At 34.6% G+C, this 22,065-nt stretch overlaps 1 long non-coding RNA gene across 3 annotated transcripts in view; it reads left to right on the top strand.

The window, feature by feature from the left end:
* Positions 1 to 22,065, top strand: part of LOC106010867 (uncharacterized) — a 1,054,961-nt gene that overhangs the window by 979,925 nt on the left and 52,971 nt on the right. For all 3 annotated transcript variants that reach the window (XR_015441535.1, XR_015441536.1, XR_001184576.3), the window contains one exon: positions 18,221 to 18,324. This is a non-coding gene — a long non-coding RNA (uncharacterized LOC106010867). The remainder of the gene's footprint in view (positions 1 to 18,220; positions 18,325 to 22,065) is intronic.

Genomic DNA, 22,065 nt, shown 5'->3' with positions numbered 1-22,065 from the left:
ATATTAATATATACTACATTACAATCCCCATATTTGGATAGAATTCTTGCATCAGAATGCCTTTAGACCTCCATATGGGCTACCTTTGTGTCAGGTGTGCACCTCAAGAGCAAGCATCCTTGCATTTCATGCTTAATGCATCCCCTGAGAGCCTTTGCTTCAGCAGGGTCTATGGATAGGAACTCTTTAGAAGGTAACATAGATGCACTTATGGAGCTTTTCCAACTTAGACATGTAAAGGGATACTTCCTAAATAAACTGGGATAAAAGGAATAATTATTTCACTATTTTCAAAAGAGTAACTTAAATCTAATATGCTCTTGAATTATAGCCAACTATCTCTAATAAAACAATGAAAGGAACGAATTTTCGTGCAATCTATAATACATTGCAAAGCTGGATGTTTATGTAAAATGTTATATTAAAATATGGCATGGAAATTTGTTTCAAGAGTCCAGGAAATGTGTAATATGTCAGTCATTCATCTGTATGAAAGCATAGAAGCAAAAGGTAAAATACGTGACAATAAACTGAGTGCTAATACTACCTAAGATTTATGTTTACTCCTGGAAGATGGATAAAGGGAAATGACAAGAATCTACATAATATATCCACTGATTTGGAATAACAATTACAAAAGGCAGTTGAATGATATATTTCATTTATAAATATCACAAAATTTGGGTGGTTTGCAAGTACTAGCTATAAAGTGAAAATATGCTTATGAATGTAGAGAGGTTACAGCTATGAACAGGAAATATCAAAATAAGATTGGGCTTTGAAAAATGTAAAGTGAGCATCTTGGATGAAAAGTTCACAGATAATCAGGGAAATGGTGGTACTCTACTTGGAAAATAGTAGTACTGATTGAGACCTTGGAGTGATAGTTACAGGAAGTTAGTATGAGATTGCATGGGGTGATATAGTGGTTTATAAAAACTGTTTGAGCAGCACATGCAGAGTAACATACGACAAGTCAGACAAGTGTGTCCATTTTTGAAAACCTCAGTACCAGAAGGATGTCATTGTACAGGAGTGAATTCAGAGAAGGGCTACAAAAATGATTGAGAAGTTCCAAGGGCTGATATGAGGTAAGATTAGAAAGAACTAAATATCTATGGTTTATCCAAATATAGACTGTGTCATCAAAGTGAGGTGCTTACAAACTAAGGGAAAGAGGAATCTTTTCAAAAAGTTTCAAAGGAAGATTATCGGAAGCATTCTGAGAAAAACTTGAAGAGGAAAAGTCAAGGTGGATTAAGGGCTCCCTAAAGGATTAAGTGGAGAAAGCAACTGAGCTACCTTTTTTCTCTGTAGACACCTTTTGAAAAGTGGAAAAAAATTATATTTTAATCTCCTAATTCTTCAGTTTCCATATCTTTAAATCAAAAGTAATGATGCATTTTTAGTAAATTAAAAAATGTTGATTTCAAGGCCAATTCTAGACATATTCATTTAAAAATTATTCTTTAAAATATTTAACATGATGCCTAATACTTGATATATAACAGGATACAGATTTTTTTTCACTAATTGTATAAAGTTTATGTAAGAAATATACAGTGTACATAAGTTTAATGAAACTTCTTAAGGGTTAAATGTTATTGGGTAATATGCAAATTTTATTTGATTGTGTTTTCTGACATCAAAGAGTCTCAATGTGTAGACACATATTCAAGCATACAGGCAAAATATGTAGAAGCCCGTAACAGAGATTCAAAAGAGAGCAATTATGATGCCAAGTGAGAGACAGGATTATGTTTCCAAGATAAGATGAAAGAGGTGACCTTAGAATTGAGCCTTAACGTGCCATAGGAACCCAACAGGAAAAGACTGAATGGGGTGTGTGCGTGAAGGAGAGCGTGTGAACAACATCAAGGGGAAATAAAAATTGATGGCCAAAGAAATGAGTACACCTGACAGAAACACAATAAAGTATGGTATAAAACAAATCTGGAGGGGCTGTAGATAGAGCTCAGTGGTAGAGCACTAGCATGTTCAAGGTTCTAAGCCTAATCAGTACCACCAAGAATACAAACAAATAAAAAAAAATCAAATTTGTTTGGGGGTATTGTCATTCTCTGCAGAAGAACTATGTGGAAACCATACAGAAATTAGTTCTTTTTGAATATTTTTTTGACTCTTACCAAACAAAAGCTTACACAGAAGGTTAATCTGTGGGACACATTCTTTCATTCGTCATGCATTGCCCACTAACGGTTTAAAATATGTTGGGAACCATGGTAGACTCTGAGATAATTGAGGTTTTAACTATTTACTCACATATTCATAGTTGTTATCCTTGAAACACAACTTCCACATAATTATTATATATTTAATTTGTTTGGGTTGCCATAAAAGGCATAGTTTGGATGGCTCATCTGTTTCCCACTGTTCTGGAAGCTGGCGAGTCCCAGATCAAGGCACCAGTAAATTTGATGTCTAATGAGACCCTGATTCTTGTTCATAAATTTCATTTTCTCACTGTGTCCTTATATGGCAGAATGAGTGATAAGGAGTTCTCTGCTGTCTTTTTTCAAAAAATACTAATTCCATTCATGAATGTGCCTGTCACCTCCCTTCTAATATCATCATATTGGGGCTATGAGTTCTTCCTTCTTCCTCCTTCAGATATTATTCTAGGTTGAATAGTACCAAATATTTGTATAATTACCAAGTATTTTCCCTAAATATAGGCATTTGATCATATGTTATCAAGTGCACTATATTTGAAAATGTTCTATTTAATCCCTGAAATTCTAGTTTATAATTAAAAATTTACTTTTGAGACTCTAGAAATTTATTCTAGTCATCATTATCAAATCAAGAGCCAAGGTAAGCAATTCTATTTTGAGTCAAATAAAAAATTCTAAATTAGTTTTGGCAGGTCTTAAATCATTACATGTATAATGGTAAATCTCTACCCTGAAAAATAATAGAGAGTGCTGATTTCACCTGTACATCTCAACCCCATGCTATCACTTCTTATTTTTTATGTTTAGAATCACTGACAGAAATATTACAAACTAAGATAAGTTTTAAAACTAAATGACTACTACCCACTTATTTCGGTTATCTGTTTTAGAGTAGAGAAAACATTTTAAAAGACAATGTTAGGTAAATAACCTTTACTGTCAGTGTAGTACTATATGTCTCATATATTATTTGATTTAATTTTCAAAATCTACAAAGCAGGTACAATAACAATCTTATAAAAAAGAAATCGGAGTTAAGACTGTCTTACTTTCTCAAGAACACACAGCTAGTGGTCAATAAGTAATCAATCAGTGTTTGAATACAGATTTGTAAATTTCAAAGTTCAATCACCTTTCACTAAAAATGGTCCCTACAGTGAACAGTAAAGAACTAATTGGAATATTCAATATTATTGTCACTGAAAGATATGAGAGGCATTAATACTATATTCCAAAAGTATCTAGTTACTTCTTTTGTCATATTTTAGAAGTTGTCATTTACTATTATATTATGGTGGTAAGCCAATTTGACTTTTCCCATTTAGTTGAAAAAGCTATTTAGAAAGAGATATATTAATTCGGATTTTGTGTAGAAACTCTCCTTATTGATTTCCATAGTGGTTGTACTAGTTTACATTCCCACCAACAATGTGGTAGAGCTCCTTTTCTCCTGCACCCTCACCAGCATAAATAATTATTTGATTTTTTGATGATACCCACTCTTTCTGAAGTAAGATGGACTCCGAGTTTCTTTAAAGCAGTATTTCTCCAATGGCCAGTGATGTTGAACATTTTTTCTTGTATTTATTGGCCATTTGTACTTCTTCTGAGAAATATCTATTCATTTCAGTTATCTATTTTTTTTGATTGGGTCTTTTATTTTGGTAAGTCTAATTTTTTTGAGTTCTTTATTTGTTCTAAATGTTAGCCCTCTGTCCAAGGAATAACTGATAAAAAAATACTTTCCATTGTGTAGGTTATCTCTTCACTCTGTTTGTTGTTTCCTTTGTTGTCCCAAAGCTTTTAATTGATATGATCTCATTTATTGATTCTCAGTATTATTTCTTATGCCATTGAGGTTTTGTTCAGACAGTACTTGCCTATGGCTATGTCTTCAAGAGTTTTACCTATTTTATCTTTCAGCAGATTCTGTGTTTCTACTTTAATATTCAGGTATTTGATCAATTTTTATTTTAGTTTAGTACCCGATGATATGTATCAGTCCAGATTCAAATGCTCTGCATGGAATATCCAATTTTCCTAGAACCATTCATTAAGAGGCTATCTTTCTGTGAGTGTATATTTTTAGACCTTTTGTCCAAGATCAAATAGATGAATGTGCCTGAGATTGTTTCAGCTGCTTCTGTTTGGTTTCACTGATCCACATTTCTGTTTTTGTATCAGTACCATGCTGCTGTTATCACTGTAGTTTTGTAATATAACTTCAAATCCAGGTCTGTTATGTTTCTTAGTTTGATTTTGTTACCTTTGATTGCTTTTTCTATTCTGCATCTCTTCTGGTTCCATATGAATTTTATGATTATTTTCTAGAGATCTGTGAGGAATACTGATGCTATTTTGATAAATCTATGTAGTAACTTTGGAAGTATAGCCATTTTGTCTGTATTGGTTCTGCCTACCCAGAAACATAGACTATCATTCAATTTGGTTATAAGTGGCTTTTATCAGAGTGAGATGAAACCCTTCTATGCCTATTTTCTTCAGTTTTTTTTTTTTAACCATGAATGAATGTTGGATTTTGTCAAAGGATTTTTCTATATCAGTTGAGAAGATCATGTGATTCTTCTCCTTGTTTCTGTTTATTTAATTAATTGCATTTATTGATTTGTGCATGTGGAAGTAGTTTTCATCCCTGGGATGAAGCATACTTTATCACAATGCATAATCTTTTTGATGATTTGTTGTATTCTGTTTGTCGGTATTTTGTTGAGTATTTTTGAATCTGTATTTTTTAGAGAAATTGGCCTGCATTTCTCCCTGATTCTAAAACAAGACAAAGATCCAACCAAAAAGGAGAAATGCACGCCAAAAATGAAATGCATGCTTTATTGGCTATTATGTGGGCTGTTTTGGAGAAAGCTCCATGTGTTCCTGAAAAGAATGTATATTCTATTGTTGTGTGTGATAAGTTCATTTGTTTAAAGGTTTGGTTCAATGCTAATATTTCTTTGTTGATTTTTTTGTCTAGTTGATCTATTTGTTTTAGATCTATTTATTTTATAATTGTACTGATGTTTTCATGATATATTCCATCCAATAGTGTTTGTTCTATGAAGTTGGGTACACAATTATTTGGTGCATATATATTTATAATTACTATCTCTTCCTGTTAAATAGTTCCTTAACCAACATGTAGTGTCCTTCTTTGCCTCTTGTGATCAGTTTTGGCTTAAAGTCCACTTTGTCTGAAAATTGTATAGCTACTTATGCTTGTTTGGGGGTTCCTGTTGCATGGAATATGCATCCTTTGGTTTTTAGCCTATGAATTTTTTTTTAGACTAAATAGTATACTGTTGGATTTTGTTTCTTGATCCATCCTATGACTCTGCCTCTTTGGATTTATGAATTCAGACCATTCTCATTGATAGTTTTAACTGATAGGTATTGAATTACTCCTGATTTGTATTATTTCCCTGCTGCTGATTTCTTTTTATTCCCTTTTACTTAATTGATCACCCTCCCTGTGCATTCATTCTTTTGGACATTTTGGCATTGTTAGCTTTATTATCTCCAATATTTAGAATATCCTTGAGAATTATTTGGCATGCGAGCTTCATTTGGAACAAGAAGAGACCTAGAATAGAAAAAGCAATTCTAGGGCTGGGGATTTAGCTCAGTGGTTCTGGCTACTGCCTTGCAAGTGCAAGATCCTGAGTTCAATCCACAGTACCAAAAAAAAAAGAAGTAATTCTAAGTAACAGTGACAAGGTAGGGGGTATCACAATCCCCAAGTTGAAACTATCCTACAAAGCTACTGTGATAAAACAGCATGGTATTGGCAAAGAAACAAACCTGAGGACCAGTGGAACAGATTAGAAGATGCAAAAACAACTCCAGACACACTCAGACACCTCATCTTCAACAAAGGAGCCAAACACTCTCACTGGAGGAAAGATAGCCTCTTTAATAAATTTTGCTGGAAAAATTGGTTTTCAACCTGCCAAAGAATAAAACTAGACCTATATCTCTCCCCATGCACTAAACTAAAATTGAAATGGATTAAAGATCTAAATATTATAACAGAAACACTAAACCCACTGGAGGAGAGATTTGGTAGAACTCTTGAAGACATTGGTATAGGAAAGGATTTTATGAACAAAACCTCAGTTGCATGTGAACTAGCACAAAGAATCAACAAGTGGAATCTCCTTATTACAAAGCTTCTGTACAACAAGGAAAAACACCAACATTGTGAAGAGACAACCCACAATGTGGGAAAAAATTTTCACCAGTTGCTCCTCAGACAAAGGTCTAATATCTAAAATATATAAAGAACTTAAAACAATCAGACCTCCCAAATTTAAATATCCAATCCAAAAATGGGCATCTGAAATGAACAGACATCTCTCAGACAAAGAAGTAGAAATAGCAAATAAACATATGAAAAATGTTCAACATCTCTGGTCATTCAGGAGATGCAAATGAAAACAATGCTGAGATTCCACCTCACCCCAGAAAGAATGGCTGCTATCATGAAATCAACCAATGATCATGAGTTTCTTTAGGTGCTCCTTATCTTTGAAATATCTTATTTCTCCATCAATTTTGAAAGTTAATTTTCCAGTATATATCAGTCTGTGTTTGAAGTTGTTTTATTTTAGTGGTTGAAACACTTCACTCTAACTTCTCCTTAACTTTATGGTATATATTGAGAAATATGCATAATTCTGATAGATTTTCTTTTATAAATTATTCATTCCTTTTCTCTAACAGCTTTTAAGATTCTCTGCTTGCATTGGATTTCTGTCATTTTGGCTGTCATGCATCACATTGTGGATTTTTTGTTGATCGTGGCTATTTGGGATTCTATATGCCTCATTTATCTGTATGTTGAATTCTTTTTCCATGTTTAAAATTTTTTTCTATTACTGTTGTAAAGAATTTTATGGTATTTGTACTCTCTCCTAATTTTTCACTAACAGAATTAATGTTAGTTTTCTTTGTGTCATCTAGCAACTGTTTTTTATGTTCACTTTTTTAAAAAGTATCTCATTAGTTGCCCACCATTCACAGTGTAGTCTTCTAGATCAGACACTCTGTCCTCATATTGGTAATTGCTGCAGCCTCTAACTTCAATAGAATTTTTAATCTCCTGGATCATTTTTTGGAATTTTTTTATGGATAAAAGCAATGGATAGCAAACAACTATGATATCTTGGCTATAGTAATAAAATCACCATCAACAATAATGTCAAATACAAGCTGAATATTGACAAACCCTAGGAATCAATAATATATATCTCTTACGCTTAGAAAAATATATCTATTATTACACTATAAGCAGTAAGACAAAACAGATATTGACCTATAGTAAATATCTACTCTGTGGAAAAACTTTATGTCTTCTAACAGTAAGATAGTATTCAACAATAATAAGATATAGCTAACTGTCTATAGATTCATAAAGCTTAATGATTATACTAGTAAGGATACAGGGTGCGGGTAATGAGAACATGAAAAAAGTAGAATTTCAAAAATTAAGAAATGGAAGGTAAGAATAAGGTGATAAAGGTGAAATATAGTATCTTATTTAGAAGTAAAAAGAAATTAATAGTATTAGATAAAAATAAGAGAAAACACAAGTAAGAAAAAATAGAGCATAACCTAAAGGGAAAAGAGAAAAACAAATAAGGCAAAAATTTAAAGAGTGAGAAAAGGAAAGAGAAAAAAGAAATGCAGAGTGACTAAACAAAGACACCAATAGTAAAAAAAATAAAAAATAAAATAGGAAATAAAACTCCCAACACCACAGAAATAAAGAAAAAAAAATCCAATAATGGAGAAAAAATGGGTCAAAAATTTTCTTAAGTATTTCCACATGAGTGGTTTCCAAGAGCTGGAGTATTTGGACCTGCAATATTTTCCTTCTAGGATGACCATATCACAATCCTCTCTGTCTCACTTTATAATCTGTGGGTTTGTGAGGTACTCCCCTGCTCAAGGAGGAGGACCCCTGATCTGTTATCCTCAGACTATGGTAATTCTCCAAGCCAAGTCACTTCCATTTATGTAGGTACATGGGGAGCAATCAGACTACTCACCTCCACTGGATGTAGACAGCACAGCAGGGCAAGGGCACAAGCATAGCACAAGCATACTGCTGAACTCAATGCCATCACCTTCAGATCTACCTACTTTTCAAAGCCACACCTGTGGAACCTGGCTTCTCACCACAGAATGCAGGCTCTGTGTCTTTTCTATCATGATCCTGAACTTTTGAGGGGATTTCCAAAGATCTATGTCTAGAACCTCACTCTCTCCTGGCCTGTGTGCTCTAGCTGTCTCTTACTCTGTCTCTGTGGCAAGGTAACTCTACAGTCCTGAAGTGAAACTGTAGTGTAGCTCTTCTGTGGCTCAGTCCCATAAATCAGCCGCTTCCCAAAATGGTGCCTGATGAACTCTCTCTGGTACAGTAAACACTGCACTGAATTTTTTTCTGGAACTCTATCCCAGCATGAAGAAGTTATCTGCAGGGTACAACACCATGCTGCTTTTTAATTTTTGTTGTTGTTATTTTGCTTTGTTTGTTTTGTTTATCCCAGCCATGTAGTTTTCTTGGGGCTAGTGCTGCTGGCCCATTCATTATTTCTCCATGAAGCAACCAACTCTTCTGGGCATACCTCTTCTGCGGGACTTTGGCTTCATCCTCTATCAGGTTGGTTGTTTCTTATTCAGCTCTGTGCTTATTCAGCTCTGTGCTGAGGGGAAACAAGGTGCAGAACCAGCTAAGCACTGGGAGTTTGACACACATGACAGCAGGTCCTCTTCACAGTGGATGGCAGCAGGTCTCTATTGGGAGGTTTTTAGACCAAAATGATATTAGACTGACTACATGAAGTTGAGAACAAATGAGCACTTCAAGCAGTTAGTTAGAAGACTGAAACATTGATATCAACTATGTTGAAAATGGTTCAATTATCCTTGTTTTCCTGAAGATTGTTTGCTAAGTGGCTAGATGGAATAAATAGAATTTCTCTTTTTGGGAGTTTCAAGAAATGGTTAATGACTGGGCAATAAATTTTGACCCTAGCTCTTTGACTTCTTACTGTAGGTCTTGAGAATTTATTTAGCCATTTTGTGTTTCAATTTCTCACTTGTAAAATAAAGGTAATATTATTATCTAATAGATAGGGTAATTGTTAGTATGAAATTGCGTCCATCTATATAAATATTTAGGGTGGATGGGAAAAATGAAAACAAACAAAAAAACCCCAAAGATACAATAGAGACTGGTGAAAAGGATAATATGGGATCTGCTGGGTAGGTGAGGGGTCTGGACAGAGGCCCTCTTAACAGTAGACTCATCCTAAAGACAATAAGACACTGAGAAAGCACAAAATTGTTTCAAGCCAGAATATGACACGATCAGATCTATGATAGAGGAATAATGTTGAAGCCACAGGAAGTGGTTATGATCAGGTTTATTTACTTTTTATTCTGAACAGAATAAGGTAACTAATGATTTGTCATTTTGAAGTAGGATTTGCTGAGGTTCTGATACATTACATTATATAACTCGTGAAATAAAAAGACTCATCATAACTGCATTATATAATGAAGAATAATAAAGAGAAGATTAATAATGGATTTTTTAATATGTCAATTTAGAGAGGAGATCAATAGGGAAAATAGTGCTTCCTCAAGCTACCACACCTAGAAATAATACTCATGTATAGTCTATGTGGTATTCTTATACAAGCTTGATACTAAATCACATATCACTACATAAATACAGGGAGAGAGAGAGAGAAGAGAAAGAAGGAAGGAGGAGGAAATTTCTTTTTATTAGTTTAAGTTTGCAATGCATAGTAATTACATACATCCTGGGGACTGGTACATATTTCTTCAGATCCCTTTCCCACCCCCACTTAGTCTACCTGCCTTTTTCCTACTATGAGAAAACAAGTTTAGAGAATGGAAAATATGTGAATGTGTGTGCCTATGCTTTAATGTTATAAGTGTAAATGTTTTAGTATTGTGATATGCATATCCATAGATTTAAAATGCATCATTAGTGAAAGTTTGAGGGAAATGTGATTTATTCATGTGTTAAATAGAAATATGTAGACAGATAGATAACTAGAAAAGAGAATAAGAATATTGAATGAATTGCATTGGAATAATTTTGTTCTAAAAAATAAGCATTTGGGTTGTCTTGAATTTAAACTCAACTCAGAGGAAAAAAAGTTTCTGGGCAGCAAGAAATCAGCCAAATAAAAGAGCCAAGCACAGCCTCAATCTATCATTTGAGGCATGCTGGTGCTGAGCACCAGCTTAGCCAAAAGAGCCAAGTATAAAACGTACTCAGAGCTCCTGATTCCTCTCCAATATTTTGCACTCTGCTTTGGCTGATGTTCATTTAAGCTAAATTATCACTTTTTTCAAAACAAGAAAACATATTTCATCAATACCAAAATTTTCTGGATAAATTTGCTTAATAAACAAAAATGGTTCTAAAATTGAAATTGTAGAGATGGTTAAGAATCTAGATAGCATGTTTTAAGACATTATGTTATCTAATTATTTATTTTCCAGGAAAGCCTTTTCCTTTCTTCCCTCTCTTTTTTTCTTCCTTACAACTTAGTCCTATCTTCCTGTCTATCTCTCTGCCAGTCTCTCTCTCTCTCTTTGTCTCCCTCTCTCTATCTCTCTCTTTCTTCTTGTACTATTTAGTTGGTGGTTGCTCCCTATCCAGTGGCCACAGTTCAGCAAACAAAGGGTTGATGAATAGATAAAAGATGCTCCTCCATTACTGGGAGATGTTTTACATTACTATTTTTACAGCTATTTCTAATCACCACATTGCTCTCTTGTGTGACCAATTTAGAAAGGTCAAGGTACTACCTTTAAACTGTTGTTTGTCTAGAATTATCATCTAGGCCTTCGTCTCAACTAATTATTATATTGTGGAAACTTAAAAAGCATACCACATCGTATGATACTGGAAATCTGAAATCTGAAATGCTCTGTAATAGTCAGATTTCCTTTGCCAGACAGTATGCAATAGCCACAATTTAAAGGATGAGAGGTTAAATTTCCCTCGAAGTTTCACCAGATTTAGTACGTGGTTAGCTGAATTCAAGGCAGAATCAGCATGGCAGAAGGGCATGGCATAGGAAAGCTACCCAGTTTGCTATGAGAAATTGAACAGCATCAGAAAGGGGTAAGAAACTGAATAAAAAAATTCAATGCCATGCCTACATGATCCACCGAGACATACCCAGCAGTGTGTTTCACCAGTACCCCAGATGGCTGCTAAGCTAGTCAAGTTGACATAATTAAGCTTAACTCTCACCTGCTCCAAAACCAAAAGTTTTTGAGAGCCAATATGATGCCACAAATGGAAAATTCTATGCTTGACTTCATGGTTTGAGCTGTAGTATTACCTGTGGGCCCTTTACCTGCTCCACCCTTTCCTATTTACATAGATTTCGCTTCCATTTTTTTTCTTTTCTCATAAATTTTCTTTTCCCTTCTTTCCTTTCCCCTTCCTCTCCCACCACCCCTACACCTTTGGACATTTTCCTTTTTCAAATTATCAATTATTCATATTAATTATTTTAATCCTTATTTACACTTTCAGTTTCTCACACTGGAGAAATTATTTAGTATTTACACATGTGTGTCCTATTTATTTCATTTAAGAGTATGGCCTCAATATGCATCAATTTAGCTATAAATGTCTCTAGTTTCTCATTCTTTAAGGCTAAGTAGTACTCAATTTTATTAAAAAAAAACCCAGATCTTCTTTATCCAGTTTCCAATTGATGGGCACTTGGACTGTTTCCAAGCTTTACCTATTACAAACTGTGCTGCTATAAATATGGGTGCTCATATATCTCTGTGGTATGATTCTTTTAATTCTTTGGAGAAGATACCCAGCAGGGGATTAGCTAGGTCAAATGAGACCTCTAGGCCCAGTTCTTTGAGGTATCTCCCTACCGATGTCCACAGTGGTTGCACCAGTCTGCACCCCCACCAAAAATGGAAAAGGGTTCCTTTTTCCCCACACACCCACCAGCATTTGTAATTGGTTGATTTCTTGATAGCAGCCATTCTTTCTGGGGTGAGGTGGAATCTTAATGTTTTCATCTGTATCTCTTGAATGACCAGTGATGTTGAACATTTTTTCATATGTTTATTTGATGCTTTTACCTCTTTGTCTGAGCAATGTCTGTTCATTTCTGATGCCCATTTTTGAACTGGGTCTTTGAATTTGGGGTATCTGATTTTTTTTAAGTTCTTTATAGATTCGTGATAGTAGACCTTTGTTTGAGGAAGAGCAGGTGAAGATTTTTTCCCACATTGTGAGTTGTCCCTTCACACTGTTGATGGTTTCTCTTGCTGTGCAGAAGCTTTTCAAGAAGAAGAGATCCCACTTGTTGATTGTTTGTGCTGGTTCATGGGCAGCTGAGGTTTTGTTTATGAAACCTTTTCCTACACCAATGTTTTCAAGAGTTCTACCTAACCTATCTTCCAGCAAGTTTAGAGTTTCTGTTTTAATACTTAGATCTTTGATCCACTTTGATTTTAGTTTAGTGCATGGTGAGAGATGTAGGTCTAGGTTTAATCTTTGGCAGGTTGAAACCCAATTTTTCCAGCACCGTTTATTAAAGAGGCTATCTTTTCTCCAGTGAGGGTGTTTGGCTCCTTTGTTGAAGATGAGGTGTCTGAGTGTGTCTGGAGTTGTTTCTGCATCTTCTAAACTGTTTCACTGGTCCTCAGGTCTGTTTCTTTGCCAGTGGCTTGCTGTTTTTATCACAGTAGCATTGTAGTATAGTTTCAAGATGGGGATTGTGATACCCCTTGCCATGTCTCAGTTCCCTAGAATTGCTTTTGCTAATCTGGGGCTCTTCTTAATCCAAACGAATTTTTGGATTGTTTTCCAAGATCTGTGAATTATGCTGTTGGGATTTCAATTGGGATTCCATTGAATCTATATAGCAGTTTTGGAAGTATGGCCATTTTCACTATATTGATCCTTCCTACCCAGGAGCAGGGGATGTCTTTCCATTTTCTGGTATCATCTTCAACCTTTCTTTTCAGAGTGCTATAATTTACAGAGGTCTTTGAATTCTTTCGTTAGGTTGATTCCTAGATATTTCAGTTTCTTGGATGCTATTGTGAAAGCAATTGTTTGCCCTAATTCTGTCTCAGTGAGTCTGTTGTTCATGTAGAGGAAAGCTATTGATTTTTGTGTGTTGACCTTGTATACAGCTACTCTACTAAATTTGGTTATTAAGGCTAGAAGACTTTTGGTGGCATTCTTGGGGTCTTCTATATAGAGCATCATGTCATCTGCAAATAATGACAATTTGACTTCTTCATTTTCTATCTTTATTCCTCTTATTTCTTTCTCTTGTCTAATTGCTGTGCCTAATGTTTCCAGAACTATATTGAACAAGAATGGCGATAGTGGACATCCTTGTCTTGTTCCTGATTTTAGTGTGAAGGATTTCAGTTTTTGACCATTTAGTACGATAGAGGCTGTTGGTTTTTCATAGATGACTTTCATCACATTGAGGTAGAGACCATCTATTCCAATTTTTTGTAGAGTTTTTATCACAAATGCATGTTGGATTTTGTCAAATGCTGTTTCTACATCTATGGAAATAATCATATAGTTTTTGTCCTTGAATCTATTGATATAATGTATTACATCAATTGACTTGTGTATATTGAACAATCCCTGAATCCCTGGGATGAATCTCACTTGGTCAGGGTGTATGATCTTCTTGATGATCCTCTGCATTCTATTTGCCAGTATCTTATTAAGGATTTTGGCATCTGTGTTCATTAGTGAGATTAGCCAATAGTTCTCTGTTTTTGGTGGGTCTTTCTCTGCTTTGGGGTTCATGATGATGCTTGCTTCCAGGAAGGAATTCAGAAGTACTTCTTCCCTTTCAATTTTATTGAAGAGTTTAAACAGTAGTGGCAGTAGTTCCTCTCTAAATGTCTTGTAGAATTCAGCAGTGAAGCCATCAGGACCTGGGCTTTTCTTAGTTGGTAAGTTTTTAATTAAGTTTTCAATTTCATTGGTTGATACTGGGTTGGTTAGAACTTTTAGGTCTTTTTGTTCAACATTGGTAATTCATACGTATCTAGGAATCTGTCCATTTGTTTTGTTTTCCATCTTATTGGTGTATGGGTTCTTGAAGTAGGTATTGATGATCCTCTGAATTTCTGCTGGGTCCATTGCAATTTCATCCTTTTCACTCCTAATTGCATGGATTTGGGCCTTTTCTTTCCTTTTCCTGATAAGGTTGGTTAAGGGTTCGTCAATTTTGTTTATTCTTTTGAAGAACCAACTCTTGGCTTCATTGATTTTTTTGTATCATTCTCTTAGTCTCCATTGAATTGATTTCTCCTCTGATCTTTATAATTTCCTTCCTTGGATGAGTTTGGGTTTGTCCTGCTCTTCTTTTTCTAGAAGTTGAGGTTCAGCATCAGTTTTTTTTTTAATTGGGCTCACTCTGTTGTCCTAATATGTGTATTCACTGCTATGAATTTCCCTCATAAGACTGCTTTCATTGTGTCCCATAGATTCTGATATGTTGTATTGACATTGTCATTTAAATGTAGGACCTGTCTGATTTCTTCTTTAATTTCCTATGTCACCCAATGGTTATTCAGAAGTGTGTTGTTCAATTTCCATGTGTTTATATAATTTTTGTGGTTTCTTTTGCTATTAATCTCCAATTTCATTGCACTATGGTCTGATAATATACAGAGGATCAATTCCTTTACACTTACATAAACATGTTCTATGTGTGAGTATGTATTCTATTTTGGAGAATGACATGTATGCAGCTGAAAAGAATGTGTATTCTGATTTTGTGGGGTGAAACACTCTGTAAACCTCTGTTAAGTTCATTTGTTCAAGAGTTCAATTGAGTTATAGTATTTCATTACTTGTCTATTTGATTTATCTATTTGTAACAGTGAGACATTGAGGTTCCCCACTACTATTCTATTAGTGTATATATGACTTTTCATGTTTGTTAGTACTTGTTTTATATAGTTGGGCACACTAGTGTTTGGTGCATATATATTTATGATTGTCATCGATTCCTGTTGGATTGTGCCCTTTACAAGGATGTAGTGTCCTTTGTCTCTCTTAATCTGTGTTGGTTTGAAATCTATTTGACCTGCAAAGAGGATAGCTACTCCTGCTTTTTTTCAGGTTCCTGTCTCATGGAGTATTGTTTTCCATCCTTTAACTTTCAGTCTGTGAGTTTCATTTTGAATTAAGTATGTTTCTTATATGCAGCATATTGTTGGATTTTGCTTCTTGACCCATTCTGCCAGTCTATTTCTTTTGATTGGTGAATTGAGACAATTAACATTGATGGTTGTAACTGATACATATTGATTTATCACTGTTATGAGTTTTTCTTTTTGTTGGATTCTCCCCCTTTACATTTAATTTCTTGTCTTGCCTGATGGATTCATTCTGCTGTGCTTCCTGGGGTTGTGATCCTCATTGTCTGTTCCTAGGATAATATCTAAAATTTTTTGGAGTGCTGGTTTGGTATTCATAAAGTTCCTAAGGTGCTCTTTGTTATGAAAGTGTCTTATTTCTCCATCAATTTTGAAAGATAGTTTTGCAGGGTACATCAATCTGGGTTGGAGGCTGTTTTCCTTTAGGGCTTGGAATAAGTCACTCCAAGCTCTTCTTGCCTTAAGGGTTTACATTGTGAAGTCTGCTGTGATTCTGATGGGTTTTCCTTTGTATGTGATTTTCTTTTCTCTAACTGCTTGTAGAACTGTGTTCTTCTGTTGGGTTTTTAAAATCTTAACAATTATATGCCTATGTGTCGATTTTTTTTTTATCAAGTCTATTTGGAGTCCTATATGCCTCACTTATCTGAATGTCAAGTTCTTTCCCCCTGCTTGGAGAGTTTTCTGCCATTACTTCTGTGAAGAGTTCTTTTATGTCATCTGCACTCTCTCCTGTTTCTTCGCTGACTCCAATCAGTCTTATGTTATTAGTTTTTGCATCATCTAGCAGCTGCTAGATTGATTTGTCATGGTCCCTTACAATTTTGAAGCAGTTTTTCTTTTCCTGTTCACTAATTGCAATCTTATCTTCTATATCTGAAATTCTGTCCTCACTTTGGCTCATTCCACTGTGTAGACTTGCAATGGCATTTTTAATCTCCTGGAAATCTGTTTGTTTCTGTTTTATAGATACCATTTGTTTCCTATTTTGGGATTCCATCATGTTCCTCAGCTCTTCATTTTTTTTTTATCTGTGTCCTCTCTAGATTTATTAATCATGTCTTGCACTATGGGCACAATCTCTGCTGTTATCTGAGAAATTTTTTCTAATTTCATTTTTTCCAGATCCTCTTTTGTTTCCAGTTCTGGGAGTCCTGGTGGCTTAGTATCAGAGTTTTCCATATCATTTCCCTTTGGAACTGCTTTAGGTGATGTGGAATTCTGGTTTTGACACTTGTTTATGTGACTTCTCATTTCAACTGGTATAGGTGTGGGGGTTTGCTGTGGTGCCCATGCAGCTCACCTCCTCTGCACTGGGAGTGGTGGAACAGTGGCACTGAAGCCCCTTCCTTTGGGCTGGGAGTGGTGGAATGGCAGTCCTGAAGCCCCTTCTATTCCTCATTTATTGACCAGTTTCTATTTTGCAACATAAAGATACATAAATTTCTCTTAGGAGGCTGAGGTAGGAAGATTACTGTGAGATCGAGGTTAGCCTGGTCTTCACAGCTAGTTCAAGGCAAGTCTGAACTATAGTGAGTTCCTCCTGAGGAGAGAGATGAAGCAGCACTCTGTGGTGACCCCTCTAGAAGGCTCTCTGCTGGACATAAAGCATGGCCGACTACAGTACTTTGGTCAGGAGCTGAGAAGGGTACAAGAGGTGTGTCAAGTGGATATTATTTTAAACAATTAAGTTTGTAGAAATTTTTATGCTGTAGTAAAGTAATACAACCATGAATATTTTATGTTAATTTCCACTGTAAAAATATTTCATTAAAATATTATTTATCTTAACTCTTGAGGAAATTTGTGTGTCCTCCTAAATATTTTAGTGGGGTCAAGTTCCTCATTTACCTCCCCTGAATTCCAATCTTGTAATATTTAACATAATGCAGGTACAAAATGCACATTGTTGGTTAGTTCTCAGTTCACAGAGACCTCTGATTCTAGTCACTGATAGGATATCACCTTTATCTCCCCCATTTTACACTTTTCTTCTCCATCTTCCCATCCCCATAAGTGACTGTTGTCCGTTTCTTCTTACCTCTATCAGATCTTCTTAGTCCTGGGACTAGCCAGCTGCTCACCTGTTAAGAGAAGTATCACAAGAGTATCACCAGATATTATACCATAAAATTACCTTTTTAAAAACCTTACTTTAAACACTTCAAAATTAGATTCCTCTTATATATTTAGGGATTTCTTTTCATCATTTAACAAGACACCATGGATTCATATTAATAAGATGCACTCCTATAGATTGAACTTTCTTCCAGATTTATTTTAAAATGCTTTTGCTAAATTTAGAGAATTTGGGACATTTGATGTTGAGAAACATGAAACTGAATATGGGGAGATAAAAACAAAAAAAAAAGTAACTGACTTATGGATCTGCTCTCTTGTTCAGAGTATGTGTCTAAATTGTTACAATAACTCTTGATCAGGAGTTCCTACTTTGTTGCAAAAGGAAGAGAAGGAAAGTATCTATGAGGGTCATTCATAACCACTCATGTTAATGACTATTTTCACTATGATTGAATCACAGATATTCTATATCTATAGAAGTGGTCATTTTTACTGTGCATGTTGATTCATAGTTGCATAACTAATCATGACAACTTTATTAATTGCTTATTATCAAGGGTTTTCTCTTTTAGTCGAGAACAAGTGACTTCCTTCCCTTGCACTGGTTTGTGTATATATCTCTGTATGATAGAGATTAATGCATAAAGCTTTGCAGGAAACTGCCTCATTGATTTTGTTGCCTTTATATTTGTCTTCCTTAGATGACTTCCACTAACATAGATGGAGGATGTGCAACCTGTTTCAGTGGGACACTGAAAGCCCTGCCTGTGGTGCTTTGAATTCTGGCTTGAGTTCGGGCAGCTGAGTAAGTAAGAAGTTAAAGGGATATTTGAGAAGGAATCCATTGAATCATTGATTATTTTTAAGGTTCCTAAAAAAGTGCTTATTTGATAGAGGCACTGTTATAAGTATTAGTTTTTGCTTGTGTTTTGTATACTGATGAGAAATACATTACTAACATTGATATAATGATGTGTCCCAGAATATTATTCAATGTTGTAATGAGTTGTGTATTTTTCATCTCTTGAATTTTTGTGTTTGAATATTTCTGCACTGTATTTTCAAATTCTTCAGATATCATGTTAACCCATTCTTTGTTCTACTGTATAATTTAGAAATGGTTTTCCCCTCATTATTGGGACTTAAATTGATTTCTGAGATTTTTATGCATTAATATATTCTACTCTTAAACATAATTTAATCTAAGAGCATCAGAGTTAATGATGAATAGATGTAACCTACCTCAATACATTGAATCTCCTTTTAGAAAAAAAGGTCCAAAAAGTCTTTGTTGAAGAAAAGTACCAAATCAGTACCTTAGAGTCTTCTATGCTGTGATAGTGCATTGAGTACAAGAAAGCTGATGGGGTAGTTTTAAAAAATGTCCTGACAGAGTCAAGGTGATGGCCATTTTTAGCTGCCCTGCTATCCATCACCTCTTTCAGCCAAGCATACTCCATCATATGCAACAGCCTCATGAATTTATGCATCAAGCTGTGCAGCCAGTCGTGCCGAGGGCGCTGGTGACAAGTGAAATTGCTGTGCGCCTCATTTAGCTGTTTATTGCGCCTGAGTACGTGTTGCAGCTGTCATCCCACGATGGGATGATAGTGCTCGTTAATAGACAAGACAGGCAAATAATGATGGAGGCCACAGCAAGAGATGCTCATCTGCCAATGGGCTCTGAGCAATATCACAAACATCCACAAAGTTTTCCATCAAAAGGAGCCCTGTAAGAAAATAGAGAGGGCAGGTCTGTTCTTCATGGGACTAACAATGGAGATTAAACTTTTGAAAAAAGTGTAGCCCAATGGATCATGAAACTTTAAAAGTTGCATTTGGGCTTCCACACTATTTTCTTTTTCAAAAGAAACACAAGAAAATGACCACCCACCACAGCTAGATTTTCTTACAGTGCCCCAATTGACTGTATTTCTAGTGTATACCATGGAATTAACCTTAATCCAGATGAGCAGTTGCCCTTATTATGGTGTCATCCACAGTGCCATGAGTTTGTGAATGTTATTTTTCAACTGTTTGAAGACTTATTTTGTACATTCAGGATTTTGGATTGCTTTCAATTCTTTTCAATAATTCAGTGGAAAGTAACTTGAAATAGAAATGTTCTATCTTTAGATTTGAAGGAATTTTCTTTGTATAAAATTGAATTATACTCAACCACCCATATCTTAGCACATATCAAAGAACCTCTTACTGAAATCTCTTGCAGATGAAAGTCTTTTAAACAACTGACTTTCATTTTCTCCTTGTCTTGAATGTTTGGTGCTTAATCTTATGAGTATTTTATAGTTGATGATGTTATAACAAATTTCTAAAGTATACATTATCACATTACCAAGAGTTTATTCATTTTATAAGAATATAAATCTTAAAGAGTTAATTAACTAATTCTGACAATCTTTTAAAGATTTTTGTAAATAAAAATAATACTTAAGAAAACTGTAATTCAATTCCTACTAACTGGATATTGAGTCTCAAATACAGAAATAAATACCAAAGTCCAAATTGTGAACTCAGGATGGAAATAATTACAGGTATTTTAAAATTTAATATAAGAAAAACACGTAAGCATAAAAAACTGGAAATCAAATATATGAAAAATCCATTAGAAATATATGCACTATTTGGTAAACTGTCTTTTTAATGATATTCGTTTTTCTATTGGGAAAGAGTGTCAAAAGTTTAACAAAGACACTATTTTTTTTTTTTTTTTTTGGTAGCGGGGATCGAACTCTGGTCCTTGCGCTTGCGCAGCAGGTGGCGAAACCACTGAGCTAAATCCCTGGCCCTAAAGACACTATTTTTTATTTTAAGTTTGTTTTATAAATTAATGAATAAAGAAACATTATTTCTGCTATTTATAGCACAATATTTATACTTATAAAGAGAAATCATAATTTTGTTGTGGTGAATGTCAAGGATCATCACACTGAGTGATCATATAAGTAAAATGAGTTTTTGCTTATTTGAAAGAAGATCCAGAGACAAAAATCTGAGTACAAATAGTTAATTTGAGAGATAACTATGGAAGATTCTCAATTAGAAGTGTGGAAGTGAGCCAGGAAAGGAGAGAATGACAGTAGAGGATCTGGGACAACTAGGGAACAGTTGCTCTAAGGCCTTCTAGGAGATGGTACAAATTTGTAACTTACAGTTGAAAGACACTATTACTAATAAATACATCAAGAACTATAGAAAGTACTAACTGCATTTACATAGAACAAAACACCTTTGTTGGAATTGCAGGGTTACTGTGAAAGAAACCTCAAAAACTCTTTAGTGTAGGCTTTTCATTTTAGGGATGAAGAGCTCAAGTCTCAGATAGAGGTCAAGTAACTCAGTGCAGTGTGCAGTGTGTCACCTGCTGGATCTGCAGTAAAAAGATCGCTGGGGCCTTAATGTCCTCCAGGGCTTCCTTGACCTGTCATATCCTTGCTATAACTCAGTTTTTGGTTATAATTTTTATCATTTACTAACAAAAGTTTTATTTTTATTTGTATATTGCTTCATAAGATCATTTAGATTTGTCTATATATATACGCATATTTATTTACATATGCTTATTAAAAAAGAGGGAAGGAAGAGGAATACAAGTCATCTAACAATGCCTTGGGTAAAATAACAAGGATTGTGTAATGAAAAGAGAAGAGAGAATTATAAGGAAAAAATACTCAGGCTAAGGATAATTGCTAGATTTGAATACAAAATGTACCACTGATTTTAAAGGGTTGATTCATTCTTAAATATGATTATTGTCTTTGGGCTAAAAATTACTTCAGTGAGAATTATTCTTCAGTTTTATGATGGAAATAAAAGAGCAAACATAAGTTAACTTACAAAAATAGTTTTATGATGCACACTTCAAATATATACATATTCTGAAAAATGAAGCACTGCTGTATTATTTAAAGGTCTCTAAAACGCTCGTATCTGTGGGTCTTCTTGTATAACAAAGTCATTGAAAATGACTTTCCACTTTTTATCTTGATCTTAAAATATCTATTTGCCACAGGAGTCTGATAAACAGTATATAGGGCAGTGTGTATTCTACAACAATTAATTTGGATGCACAGTAGACATTATTATTACACAGAAGGTACAGAATTTCATTTGGTTTATACATTATAGTAGTGATTTACCTCAGAGTCTTAATGTAAAATCCCAAGAACTAACATGTAATAACTTTATATACTTTATTTTCTTTTCCCTGTTTTGTGCTTACTATGGAATAATACAGTGGGAGCTATGTTCTTCTGCTCTTTTGCTTTTTCAAAATAGTGACAACAACAAAATTTTTTGGCATTTACATAACTAATAGTCAGCAAATTTGAATACGTTGACTTATTTTTCTTAATGGAATGGAAAAGAGATGTGTGTTACACACACAAAGTTTTATTAATGTTTCATAAAACGGTTGCTACAATCAAAGGAACTGCTCTGAAAATTAAATTACTGGGCTGATTCTGAAAATCAGCATAATATGCTCTGTTTAATTCAGTCATGCTAAAATGTTAGATTCTCCTTC

This window comes from Heterocephalus glaber, unplaced genomic scaffold, assembly GCF_053883595.1.
Source record: "Heterocephalus glaber isolate CG9 unplaced genomic scaffold, H.glaber_assembly_v1.0 deba00001523, whole genome shotgun sequence".
In the NCBI taxonomy this organism is placed as follows: domain Eukaryota; kingdom Metazoa; phylum Chordata; class Mammalia; order Rodentia; family Bathyergidae; genus Heterocephalus; species Heterocephalus glaber.
Note: the sequence above shows the minus strand (reverse complement) of the source record. Positions and strands in the feature narration are given on the sequence as shown.